Source organism: Poecilia reticulata, chromosome 18 (assembly GCF_904066995.2).
Source record: "Poecilia reticulata chromosome 18, P_reticulata-male-v2, whole genome shotgun sequence".
In the NCBI taxonomy this organism is placed as follows: Eukaryota; Metazoa; Chordata; class Actinopteri; order Cyprinodontiformes; family Poeciliidae; genus Poecilia; species Poecilia reticulata.
The window spans coordinates 19264182-19277583 of NC_088847.1; the positions used below are offsets into that span (position 1 = coordinate 19264182).

Genomic DNA, 13402 nt, shown 5'->3' on the forward strand with positions numbered 1-13402 from the left:
TTTAATCTATGAATTACAGCCTTAATCTACAATTTCAGACTTCAGTCTCAGAAATCCAACTTTGATCACAGAAATCCAACTTTAATTAATCTACTTTAATTATGTTGTCCGTGGCTGTTCAGCCCTTTCCACATTCAAGTCATTTCTCAAAACGCCTTTCAGACCAGACTTTAACGCATGATTAATGTCCATAAGTGCTCTGTTTTTGTAAATAAAATTTATTATCATTTAATCTCAGCATTCTGACTTTGACCTTAAAATTTTGGGAAAAAAATAAGTAATTTCTCACAATCTCAGAAACTTTAGAAAAATTCAGATTTTAACTTCAGAATTGTTTCTTGAATTGACCCTAATCCTCTTCCGTATCGTCACAGTGAGAAAGCACTGGGTTTTTTATGGTGGGGATTTGTCCGAGAGTTGCATTTTCTCCAGGTCCAACTGTTCAGACATGCATGTTATTCAGTCACTAGAAATTGCCTTTAGGCGCCAGTGCATGGTTTCATGGTTTGTTGCCCTTCACATCTTGCCCACTGACTGCTGGCTGAGACGACTGCCTTGCTCTGTTCTTGCTCTGACTACATGACACAACTTTACAATTTCAAATAATTCTAAAAGTTAAGAGGAGAAGGCCATTTTTTTTTCATCTCTGGTCTAAATAAAGTGCGACATGAACAGGCTGTTGTTCAAAAAGCCTCCAATTAAAACAACTCTGCAAGGAAGAACGGGTTAAAATTCCTTTGTAGTGATGTTAGACACATTTTACACATTTACCACTGATGTGCACATAGTTTAATCACCAGTTTCTAAACATGTCTTGTTGAACAATGTCAGTCCAGCTCTCACATACAAGATGATCTGTAAAAGAGCTAAATCAACGGCCACCGATTCACTTTTCAATGTTATGCCACACTATGCGAAAACTCACTCTGCACTGATGAAGAGTCACTCACTTCAGGGTGCTGAATGCTTGAAACATAAAGTGAAACTGTCAGTATGACCTACTTTTTGATTAATACAGAAAATATTTATCTGACCCCTTGTGCCTTCAACCCCAGACAATCAGTTTGCTAAGAAGAAACAGGTGGGGGTGGAGGACTTTGTCACAGCTCTGACTGCTCAGTTTGCATTGAAACTTATTAGGGCTGAAGTGATTTATTGGATTAATCGTGATGATTCGATTATTGAAATAATCAATTAATTAAATAATAGACTTTTTAAAAAGACCATTTGCTGATAAAACAACACTCAGAGCAGTAATTTAGTCAAAACTGAACAAAAACATACATTTTCCATTTAAGATAAATAAATCTTTGTCTGTAAATATGCTGTACCCAAAAATCCTCAAGTGGATTAAGTCTAGCTTCACTTGGTTCAGATTTCATAAGAAAATATCTCCTATTAGCACCTTTTTATATCCAATTATTAATAATAAAAAGTCAATAGACCAGCTCTACACTATTGATGCCAAGTCAAGCAGAAACGGCTGAGCTTTTCACATGTTGACGTTAAACGTTTTTTGTTTTTAGCTGCAGATGCCTTCTTTGTTACAAATGAGCTGTGCAATCATGGCAATGCAGTGTTTGTGTTTTAGGCAAGAACATTTTTATTTTCTTATTTTAAAAATGAATTATTTTCATTTTAATGTATTTATAGCATTGTATAAAACAATCTTAAGTGGTTAACTGAAAAGATTTGCAGAATATTTTGGAATTAAATAGTAATCCATTAATAATTAGTAATAATAATTAATAATTGTGGAACTACAACCTATTAAAACAGCCAATCAAATAATGTTTCTGTTGTTCAGCTGTGGTGGCAGAACAAGGAGTGCAGAGCTTGATATTCTCATACTCTAGTGTTTGGTCATTTTGTAAATTTCCCATCATAATCTCTCCCAAAAGTGAAAAACCCAAACATGCATCTGTGCTGAGAGACGTCCCAACCTGATAATTAAAGCTGTGAAATCCTCCAGTTATCATGCAGGGCAGGGCTGCTGCTTGTGCGTGTGGGCGGACGCTGATGGTTACCGAGACTGAGAGCGCTCAAAATCGGTAAAAAATTCTCACACGCATATAAAATCATTGTCTGCAATAAATGCTTTGCTGCTGTTAGAAAGAAAATAGCAGTCAGTGTTCCTCAGCCATCAGTTCAGTAAGTCTCCATGGCTGCAGCATGACTGAAGTGGAAATGAGACCTGCACCGTCGAAGCTGTAGCGACGAGTTAAGCAGCAGCACTTCTAACAGGTGAAATTAGCAGAGCGGCAATCGCACCACCAAGGCAAGAGACAAACGGCTTAGGCGCAGATAACCGCGCTCCCTGGTTAAATCCAGTCTGAGGAGGCAGGCTGCCGGGTCGGGAACAAAGACAGAGGCAGCAGCGAGGAAAAGCAAGAGGAGACGGAAAAACAAGCAGATTAGAGGGAGAAAGTTTGGGGGTTTGGCAGCCAATCAATTCACGGTATTACCCACCGAGTTTCCCAAGCAGCCAGGTAATCAGCATCTGCACAGACCTTGTTAGCGCAAGGTCAAACACACACAAGCTACACACCCACACACACACTACACACACACATTAAGGCTACGTTCTCACACTGCAGCCTGAAATGACCCAATTCCGATTTATTTATTTATTTATTTGTGAAATTAGATTTATTTATTTTTTGCCGTGGTTGATCACACTTCCAGATATATGCAAATTTTATGTGATCTCCAGCGTAAACTGCAAATGACCTGAAAGCGTCCTGCATGCGCAGCAGAGGGCGCAATAACGTCACACAAAGAGGACGCTCAGTGTTTTGCCAACCGCAATAAAAGAAGAAGAAGAAGAAGAAGAATTGCTCAGTGTTTCCAGAAGTAAACATTGATGCCAACGGTGGAGCATAGCTTACGATTCTGAAGTTGTCCGACCAGAGCCAGCATATTAACAACTCAATCCTCCTTATCGTCCACCATGGTTGTTGTTTTTCTTCCAGCTTGTGAATATCAGGACGCAGAATAGTGACGTTTGTCGAGTATCAATGACGTTAAGGTCGGATGAAAGCGACCTGGCCGTTAGGATGTAGGTCACATTTGAAAAGATCAGATACGTATCGGACCCAACTGGCCTGGGTCGCATTTGAAAAAGATCTGATCTGTTGTTCAGACTGTCATACAAGATCAGATGCAGGCCGCTATAAGGCAAAAAAAAAGAAAAAAAATCAGAATTGGGTCACTTCTGGCTGCAGTGTGAACGCAGTCTAAGTCTTTCTATCTTCACAAGAACTTTGCATCGACTTCGATTCATTAATTTCTAAAGCTAAACTCTGACCCTATAGCTACCCACGAACCGTGATAAATGAAACACTGGCCAACTTATTTGACGTGTGTTGATGATTTTGATGATGACCGTCATCAAAATGGAAAGTTTGTAAAAGGTTTTCTCAATTGTTGACTGAATGATGACTTTGTATTTTATGATGTAAAGCACTTTGAACCGACTTATTGTTGAAATGTCCTGTACAAATTAACTTGATTTATTTGAACCATTACTTATAAGTCAACTAATCAATTAATCTAGTTTATTTGTGCAGTACATTTCAGCAACAAGGCAATTAAAAGTGCTTTAAATAATAAAAACGGACAAAAAAATTACGAAACAATTATACAGTCACCAATTGAGGAACTAGTAAACATCACATTTTGTCAAGTGCCATCATCAGATATGTTGGTGAATATTTTATTTATTATGGTTCAAAAGCGAGTGGTTTTTATCCATCATTTAAAGGAAATCTGTGTTTCATTAGTCAGAAAATGCATGTTGATGATCTGATCAGGTGACACTTTGTGCTCAGTTTGGTTTTCGACAAACTGACGACTTTGGTTTTTTACATCTCCTGGAAGTTTGTGACGCACCGATGAGCAGCGGGGTGGATGAGCTCATTTTTAAGCTGCATCAAAATTTGTGCATTTCACAAAACCGCATTGGAAACACTTTCTTTCTCTTAACAGTAGTTTGTAAACAGCAGAACCGTGTTTATTTGTAAGCGCTGGCGTTGTTGGATAATGCTCAACCGGCTCCACCAGAAGTCCATTTGAAAGTGTTGAATCCAAAGCTCTTCTGACAAAACTGCCTCCGAGTTTGTGGAGTTTATCAATCCATCGCCTGAATGAGACGCCATTGAAAGTGGCTTTTCATCTGTTGCCTCCATGATTTTCAATGACTTATTGCATGAACAACATATTCATGTGCGGTTTTAATTGAATTTCTTATCAAATGGAAAAACCACATTACTTTTTTGACAGAATAGTGAAAAAGTTTTCTCACATTCGTAATGGAAACACAGCTAACGTGCTTGGCAAAAGAAACCCATGCAAATACACTTGAGTTGTAGTGATGCGGAAATGCCAAAAAAGAGAAAAGAAAACATTTGGAGATCTTGACAGAAGTTGAGAGCAGAGATTAGGGAGCGGAGGAGACACCTCCGGTGTCTGTGATGTGCTTTAATCTGAACAAACTGACTGTTGCATCATCGGATCAACCGCAGGATGCTCGCTGTTCTGACGGCGTCAAACACACAAGTTTATCCCCTATCCTCAAGGAAACCTTACTTACGAGACATATTACAAACAAAACTCCAAAACAAAACTCTGTCTTTTTGTCTTCCAGCTGTTTGATGAGAAACCCGCAGGAGCCGCAGTTACAGAAGCGATTCAACCCAGATCAACAATGGCAACAAGGAAACAGAGCGAAACTCTGCTGTTTCTGTGTCAAGCATCCTGAAGGTTGTCTCTACAGCTGGAGCAAGGTAATCAGTGTTTGGCTCATCAGGAAGGCAGTCTGTTCATTAAGGAGCCAGATGAGACATGAAAACAGGACATCTCCTTCAGATTTTATCACACTACAAAAACACATTTCAATTTATTTCACTGACATTTGACGTGAGGCTACAAAAAGTAGCTTATAATTGTGAGGTGAAAAGAAAATAATATGGTCTCAAATCTGAAAACTGTGGCATTCCTTTACTCTGATGGCCCCTAAATAGAATAAAATAGATTAATCAACTTGTTCTTCCTTTGTAGGGAAATGGAAAGCAAAAATATTGACAAATGTTAAACTGGGATGGTGAATTAATGTTAAATGTTTAGTCTGCTTTAAATGAATTCCAGTTCATTTGTTTGGTGAAGTGCGAACGCTCAATCAGAACGCTCCTGAAGCAGGAAGTCGACATTAGTGCAGGGCATTCTGGGTAAATACGGCCAAAGCCAACAGGAGTCTAACACTATTGAGATTTGTGGGGTTTTTTTTGTTTGTTTGTTTTTTACCAAAGACTAAACACAAATCCTACAGCTGTTAAAATCCGACGCCATATTTGTTTACATTTTGTGAAGAAGGAAGTTGCGCTCATGTCTTCTTCAGAGAGTTTCCTTCAGTCTTTCTGGGTGTTGCGCCACCACAGGCGAGGAGGGGAACAGGTTGTCTACGTTCATCATTTATTTTAAACAGTTTTTTTTAAATTAGTTTGGTGCGTTTTACAGAGCTGAAAATGTAACAAATGTTGCAACTTTGGGAAAACATCAATCCCAATGAAATATCTTGATTTAATGGTTATAACATGAAACACAAAAACATTTAGGGGATTTAAAAACTGGCTAAATTGAATCTTTAGGATGTTTACAGGAAGGTTTAACATTTTTCATAGCAACAGAAGAAACTCAGTGGGATTTACAACTTAAAATCACCATTGTGGGTTTATTTTATAACTTTGAGAGACAGGAAAACTATACTCGCACATAAACTTATCAAATGTACAGTAAAAGCCTCTGGTAAGATTATGCATAAATAATCAGCTGAAGAGAATAAAGTAAGCCATAGCGCTGATGGGAACCTGGGATGAACCAAGGCTGAACTTCTTCTACAATCTGTGCAGGCAGGGATCAGTTTCAGCGGTTCTAACCTTCATGCTGGTTCCATTAGTTCAGCCGAAGAGGCAGGGAGGGGCAATTTCAACCAATTTGTCTGGCCTCTAATGCGTTTGTCTGTGGCCGGCAGGCAAACTCGAGACGCTTAATTTTAAAATGCTTTCCATCTCAAATTACACAAGTCCAATCGCGTTAACCCAGGTTTGAGAAGGAGATGAAATATGTTGCTTCCATTTTTATCCTGAGGTCTGTGAACAGCAGCTTGATCCATCCGGAACAAGTCTTGGGTTTGATCCAGTTTTAGTTCAAAATTTAACATTTTCTTAATTATCATACTAATTTGCAGTGGTAGCCACACTTTCTTTAATAGCAGAGCTAAATTGTTGTTTAGCTATTTATCATTTCCGCGAGCTTTGAACAGCTTAGCACACTTAGCTTTCCCTAAATAAATTTTTCTGGATAATTTACTTTGCTGTAAACTTTTGGTTGAATAAATTCGGCATTTGTGTTGAAGTTTAGGTGTTTTTACTCCTCATAGTTCCTCAAGTAGTTTAACGTTTATTATATTCATGCTCTTATTTTGAAGAGGCTGAAGACTGTTAACGCAGCAGTTCTATTTCCTCTCCTCCCATGATGCGGTGAAACAAATGTTTACCGAATATTATCCAGCTAATATGCTAAAATAAAAGATCTCAACACAAAATGTTCACTGTGGTTCTCAAAAATGTCGTTTTTTATTTGCAGAAAATGCAAAATGGTCAAAATAACGGAAAAGATGCAGTGCTTCATTTAACATTAAACAACAGTATTAATGTTTTAACTCAGGAAGAGTTCAGAAATAAATATTTGGTGGAATAACCAGGAGGATTTTAGTGGGGCTCAGTGCAGTGGGCTCCATGTATCCAGAGCTGCTCTGAAATCTGCACTAATATGCATTTGAAAACAGCAACAACAAACTCAGTTACAGCAACTGAGTAATAACAAAAATAAAGAAAAAGCCGACTCAAATATCTTGAAAAGTTTACCAATCTGCAGCCTGCGTGAGAAACATTGGATCAAAAAATAAACAAATGCAGAGGAAGCAATTAAGATTTCCTCCCTGAAGTGAAATCAGGAGTTTTCTTCCTGGACGTAATAATAGTTCATCATGTAGGTGGGCGCTTGTGAGCCCACCTCGTTTCTGTAGCGATAAGAGCCGCCGTTAATTACTGCTGAGTGTGTGTGAGCATTTTCGTTCATTATGCTGAGCACGCTCAGCCGGCGTGTGCAGTCAGGGGCGAAAGCAGCTCTGAGCTGCTTTCGCAGAGACAAAGGGAGCAAGACGAAGAGAGGCGAAGCTAAACACAGACTCCAACCTGGAGGAACAGTGAGTTCACCCTGACCTGGTCATCGATCCGCCTGCAAACATACACTTAAATATGCACAGAGGGACAGTAACTCGGGGAAATCAATGCGAGTGGATGTTAATTTTAGTGGTCTGCACTTGACATCACCATCTGGCTTAAAGCGGCCAGAAAACACGCTTACAGAATTTTTAATTGGAATGTGCCAGACTTTATCCAAACATGAGGATAAGTCTAACTTGAAACTATGAAAACAACAAAATACATGAATCAGAAGTTTATACACACCACTGCAAAAACACAAAACCTTATCAAGTACTTTTGGTCTAGTTTCATGTGGTACACTTGAGGTAAGAGAAAACTATCTTGCGTGTAACTTTTCAGCAAGATATAGGAGCTTGTTTTGAGTAATGTTTTTGAAAGAAAAATATCTTTCAAAGACAAGATTATGTACCACTTTGGTACAAAATGTGTCTCGTAATAAACTGAATTAATTATTAATGTAGTTTTTTTAATTTTCCAACATTTTTGCTAGATATTTGCAGAGTGTGGTATGTTCACATGCAACCTAAAAAAAATAAAAAAATCCAGCCTTTTTTGCAGCAGTTTTAGAAGCAGACGGCCTCAGCGCCTGCTGCTCCCTGACAAACTGCCTCTGTGTCGCCTCGCCTTTTCCCTGAACTAAATCATATGAGCCTCTGGACCGCTGAACCGAGCCAGACTTTAAATCTGCAGCACATTGAAATATCGAACGGTGGCATTTCAGAAAGTGCAAACAACCAAACACGCCGTTTTGCTCTTTGAATCATTTGTCAGATTAACAATGTGAAGAGGCGCCGCAAATGCCTTTTCTGATGCATTTCTGTTTGTTACAAGCTTTTTTCCCCCCCACATCTCTAAACCTCTGAAGTGTGGAGCCCTGTTAGGAGAAGATGACTTTCTGCTACTGGAGGAGCTGAAATTGACGAACCACTCCGGTTTTGTGCATGTAATGGGAAGTATCATCGTTGAATCTGCAGCGTTTCCTCACTCGGAGTGCTTGGCCTCAGTTAGCACCTCCGTTTCCTCTTGTCCAACAGCTGAAGGAAGGGAAACGTGTGAGTGCTTCCACCTCTGCCCCTGAACAGACGCCAACGCCTGGCTCAGATTGAAACCGACAATCTTGCAGTTGCAGCATAACTGTATTAATCACAGTGGTCTGCTGGACTTAGATCAGAGTAATCAGGTTGCCTGGCTAGGAGCTAAGTGTTGAATTAAATGTAATATGCCAGATATTTTATCTTCATGTCCATTAAAGGTCTGATATGCCTTCAACAGCGCCATGTTTGTTTTTATTCAGTGAAGTAAGGAATCCAGAAATTTTCAAATAAGAATAAAAATACTTCATAATAAAATTACGCAAGTAATAATAAAAATTACAGCGTAGTAAAAATTCTCCTAAAAGTAAATTTTTTCCAAAATGTCCCTCAGGTAAGTGTAATTGAGCAAATGTAACTAGTTACTAACCAACTCTGGTTATATACAGTTTTTTCTTAGCTCCATTTACCTTTAATTTACTACTGGTACACCTGAATTATCCCTGGATAATAAAGGATATTTCTATTTTATTTCTATCCTATAATAATTCTGTCAGCAGAACCATCCAGTCGCTCCAGAAAAGTGAACAATGAATTTCTTCAAAGTGCTTTAAAAATGCAAAAACATCTGACTGGATTATTGCATCGTGGCTACATTGTTTTCTAGGATGACGACATTTGGGCTGTAAATATCTGAACACCCGTCGGTTTGAGATTTACTGAAGAGATGAGCTGCAGACACAACCCGGTCCTGATTTAAAAGCAATCAGAGGCTTGTTGGCGCTCAGTAAATCTATCTACGGTTGGTCTTATTACGTTTTTGGTGCATTGCACGTTTTTAGTAGAGCTGCTGTTTTGTGTGCAGCTTGTTCTTTATGTCGGAGTGTCACTTTAGACATCTTTTCTCTGCTGCTGATAAACAAAGCCGGGGGACGAGAGCTGAATGCTAACCTCAGCGCAGAGATTATAAACATTTATATACTGTATTAGCAGTATATAAAGCAATGTATGCTGCATGGACATGCTGTCATTTCTGCACTCCAACAAGATTCTTTTTAAGGGTTTTTTACATTTGTTTTTACAAATAATCCTTCGGGATCATATTTTCTCTACAGCATTATCTATGTTCCCCTAATATCTTTCTTCTTTACAGCAAATCATCATCTGTCACTAAGAGCTCTTTCTTTCTGATGCTTTCTGTGTTTTATTAATATTGATCTTCTTTGGATTAGATTCATGTTTATCCCTTTTTGTCCGTTTTCTTCACTTTGTTTTACACAGAATCTTCTAAAAATGTCTCTGGTTGAATTACCTCATCTATTAAGGCTCTCATTCTTTATCTGCAGTGTAATGAATTCAATCTATTCGCTCACTATACGAGGTTATTATAATGTTTTAATTAGGTCCCACGCTTCATAGCGTAATTCATCCTCTCTTGCCTCTCTTTGCATCACCTTTTCTCTCTGCTTTGACCTTTCCTCATCTCTTTGTGACCCACGTCCAGTAAAAATGATCAACCATTGTTTCCTAACTTCACCCTCTTCCCTTACCCATCTTTCAGTTTTTCCACGCTTCTTTATCCAAGCTTCGCGTTCCTCCGTTCTTCTCTTCCGGGGATGGATTGATTTTTGCATCCACCGTTGCCATAAAGCAGCACCATCTGCACACATCAGCATCTCCGCAGCGGATGGCCACAAATCAGACACTGAGCGAAACAAGCTCAGCAAAACCAATTATGTCAAAGCTGGCAGCAGTTACCAGGCTAAAGGATGTAGGGTCCCAGAAGTCAACCGTGATTCAAACATACTTAACGACATCCGTCTTTCAGCTTCGTCCCAACGCTGCAGTCTGAACATACAGAAGAGCCCACTGCACTGAACCCCACTGGAAACTAAAAATATTGATTTCTGAACTCTTCCTGAGTTGAAACATTAATATTGTTGTTTCTTAATGAATATTAATTTCATTTAGAAACAAATGAAGTTAATATTCATTAACTTCATTTGTTAATGAAGTTAACAAATGAAGTTAACTTCATTAACTTCATCTGAAAGCACTGCATCTTTTTCGTTTTCTCATTTTCTGCTGATAAATACTAAATGTTTTCTTGGAATTACAGAGACATATTGTCAGTAGTTCATAGAATAAAAGAACAAAGTTAATTTTACTCAAACATAAACTGGGAAACTGCTGTTCAACCCTCAGGATGTTGAGATTGAGCTGATTGATAAACAATACGAATATATGAACCTGCTTGCTTTTTTTTCTGGACGATAAATCGTCACAGAAGTTATTGCGATAAATTATAATATTGTTGATTTGAGACTATTTTAAATCATTATGGCATAATAATCCAAGAACACATTCTCAGAGATTAACATTTATCACTGGAGGACATTAAATATTCAAAATAAGTAAACAAAACAACAAATAAAATGAATTATGAAGTCTCTGTAAACAAAACTGTCCTTCATTTAAAAGGCTAGTTGAGACCAAAACACCTAACTGAAAACTTTTACCATCCAGTTTTTGGTAGAAAGAGAAAAACAATAAATCATGCAAATAGAAATTAAAACGCTTGCTTTAATTTATCTAGGAATATATATCTCAAAATATCTTTTCCTCATCAGACATATGACAGTTAGATTTTTAATATGCAGGAAAAAAAGCTAATATTTGTGCAGCTGAAACTGAAAAAGGAAAAAAAACTGACTGGACCCATTTCTGATATCAATATTGGATCTGGACAACACAAATAAAAATAGTGATTTGTTCTAAATCGTAATATAATTTGGTATCGACTGATATGACATATATCATCATAATGACAGGATTTTTTTTTCCCGTACTGCCCCGCCTTTTGTAAAGGTGTAAAGGAAATGTGTGTTAACTGGGTTTTTCAGGCGCTCAACTCAAAAGCTGAACAAGATTTTAAAGACACTACATTAGCATCCATTATAATGTCTGGATGATTCTGTTTTTCTCAACAAAAGCTCGTTTTGTGCAGCAGCAGCAGGTTAAGAACAATCAGCTCGGCACAAACGCTCATTCTTTATTCCTAATATTATCATCTTTCATAACACAGCATCCTAGACGGAGAATATCAGAAAGAAATGTTCAGAAATTAAACATTTATGCATCCCCTCTCCTCCTCTGTCTGGCTCTCACACACAGAGTAAAGCAGCGGTGTGTGACGGACCGAAGGACCTCCAAAGGTCAGAGAGCAGCGCAGAGCTGCTTCTAAAACACAGACACACACACCTGCACTGCCGCCAGATGCCCATGCAGAGACCTGTGGCTTATGCTGCACAGACCAACAACAACAGGCCGGTCAGAAGTGATGAGCAAGCTGACAATCTCACAAAGAGTCACACCTCTCAGTCTGGTGGAAACGACAGCGCTCCGAGCGGAGAGCCAGTGACTCACTGCTGCAGCTGACGGCCTGTTTGACGGGCTGCAGTGCCGAAGGAGGGAGTCAATAACCGAGGTGCGCTCACAAGTTTAAAAATGCATGAGCAGGTCAAACAGTGGGGCTCCGAATGCGTGTTACTGGAGAGATGACTCATTCCTGTCTGCAGACTCTGTGCACAACTGGGAGCTTGACTTTGCCACCATCTGGCCGTCTGACCCGTTTGCTGTCGATGCTCGCTGCAGAAGGACAAAATATTCCTGCTTGAAACTCAGAAACTGATAGCATGACTTTTTATTCTGCTGCCAACGTTTTTCCCGGAGAGCGGCTCGAATGATTTGTAGACCTTAAAGCAGGGTGTCAAACAAATTTTTATTTTGGGCCGTATCTAAAATCTGAATGTTCTAAAAGGGCCGGTCGTGCCAGGATGTACTGATAAAACCAACTAAACCACATGTGTCTAAACTCAAGGAACCGGGGCCAAATCTGGCTCGCTGCAGCTTTTTATGTGACCCTTTAGACTCCAAGTTACATTAATTAGTCCCTTTTGTTTTTCACAAATCTGCAAAATTCCCACAAAATCTATAGATCCCCACATTTGTTCAGATTTTACTGCAAATTTTTCTTAAAATTGGGCGGAAAAATTAAGTTTAAGTGACTGCTGTCTCAGCCTTAGTCTGTGATCAATATTTAACATCATGCATTACTGCAAATATAAAAATTCCTTACAAATATTTCTAACTTAGCACCATGAAATCTGTGATTTTGATTGCAAAAGGAAAAAAAACCCCACAAAAACAATCATGAAATCCTGGATGAACTGACCAGTGTCAAAGTATGTTAAATATTATTTAATTTTAAGAAAAGCTTATTGAATGCTGAAACAAACAGCTATTTACTGATATTTTAACAGGTTAGTGGGTTTTATCAATACATTCTGGCCCTTTAAGAACATTCAGATCCAGGATTTTCTGAGTGTTTCTTTTTGTTTTTCTGGATCCCGGTTATAAACGATAACAGGCAGGGGATTTTATAGCAACTGAAGGTAACACATTATGCAATAAAATGCCACTATGTGCCTGGAAAATTCATAAAACCGCCACTTTAAACGTAAAACTGAGTTTTGACTGTGAGTTAGGTGGTACTACTTGGGTTTTACAAGAGAAATACAAGCAGTGACAAGTTTGTAACAGAGAGCATATCAGCTAAATAGCTTCTCCAAGGACTTTTCTTTGTGCGGCCAGCACCATTCGGCCTCTTTTGCCCACAGCAGCGTTCAGCGTCAGCGGGTGACAAGTCTGACTATAAGTCATGTAAGCGTTGCTGTCTTTGCTCCGACGGCGCTGGGGGTTTTAGCTCCTGCTGACGGCGGACTTCATCAGCGTCTCTCACACAAACTCTGTTGTGTCCTCTGATGAATCACTTCTGCTGCGATGCAAAGATGCAGCCGAATGTTTCAGCTGCATCTTTAAGAACGTCTGAGTGAGACTCCTGCGTGTCTCGGACTCGTTTCGCTCCGTCAGAGGTCATTAGCGGAGACTTGTTGAGGCCGCCCGTGGTACCAAACATGCCGGCACCAAACATTCACATCAAGGACTTTTCATCACAGAAGACGACAGAATTGGTTCACAATTAACCGCCCGCTTGTCGTTAATGTCTGCTGCTGGACGTGATTT

The 13402-nt window shown here is 39.0% G+C and overlaps 1 protein-coding gene and 1 long non-coding RNA gene across 5 annotated transcripts in view; one reads left to right on the top strand and one right to left on the bottom strand.

Moving 5' to 3' along the window:
- The window catches only part of LOC145548537 (uncharacterized), a 96473-nt gene that overhangs the window by 78631 nt on the left and 4440 nt on the right, over nucleotides 1-13402 (top strand). For both annotated transcript variants that reach the window (XR_014084549.1, XR_014084547.1), the window contains exon 3: nucleotides 4646-4784. This is a non-coding gene — a long non-coding RNA (uncharacterized LOC145548537). The remainder of the gene's footprint in view (nucleotides 1-4645; nucleotides 4785-13402) is intronic.
- The window catches only part of LOC103480746 (sodium/calcium exchanger 1-like), a 111461-nt gene that overhangs the window by 76980 nt on the left and 21079 nt on the right, over nucleotides 1-13402 (bottom strand). The gene's annotated exons all lie outside the window — the stretch shown is intronic.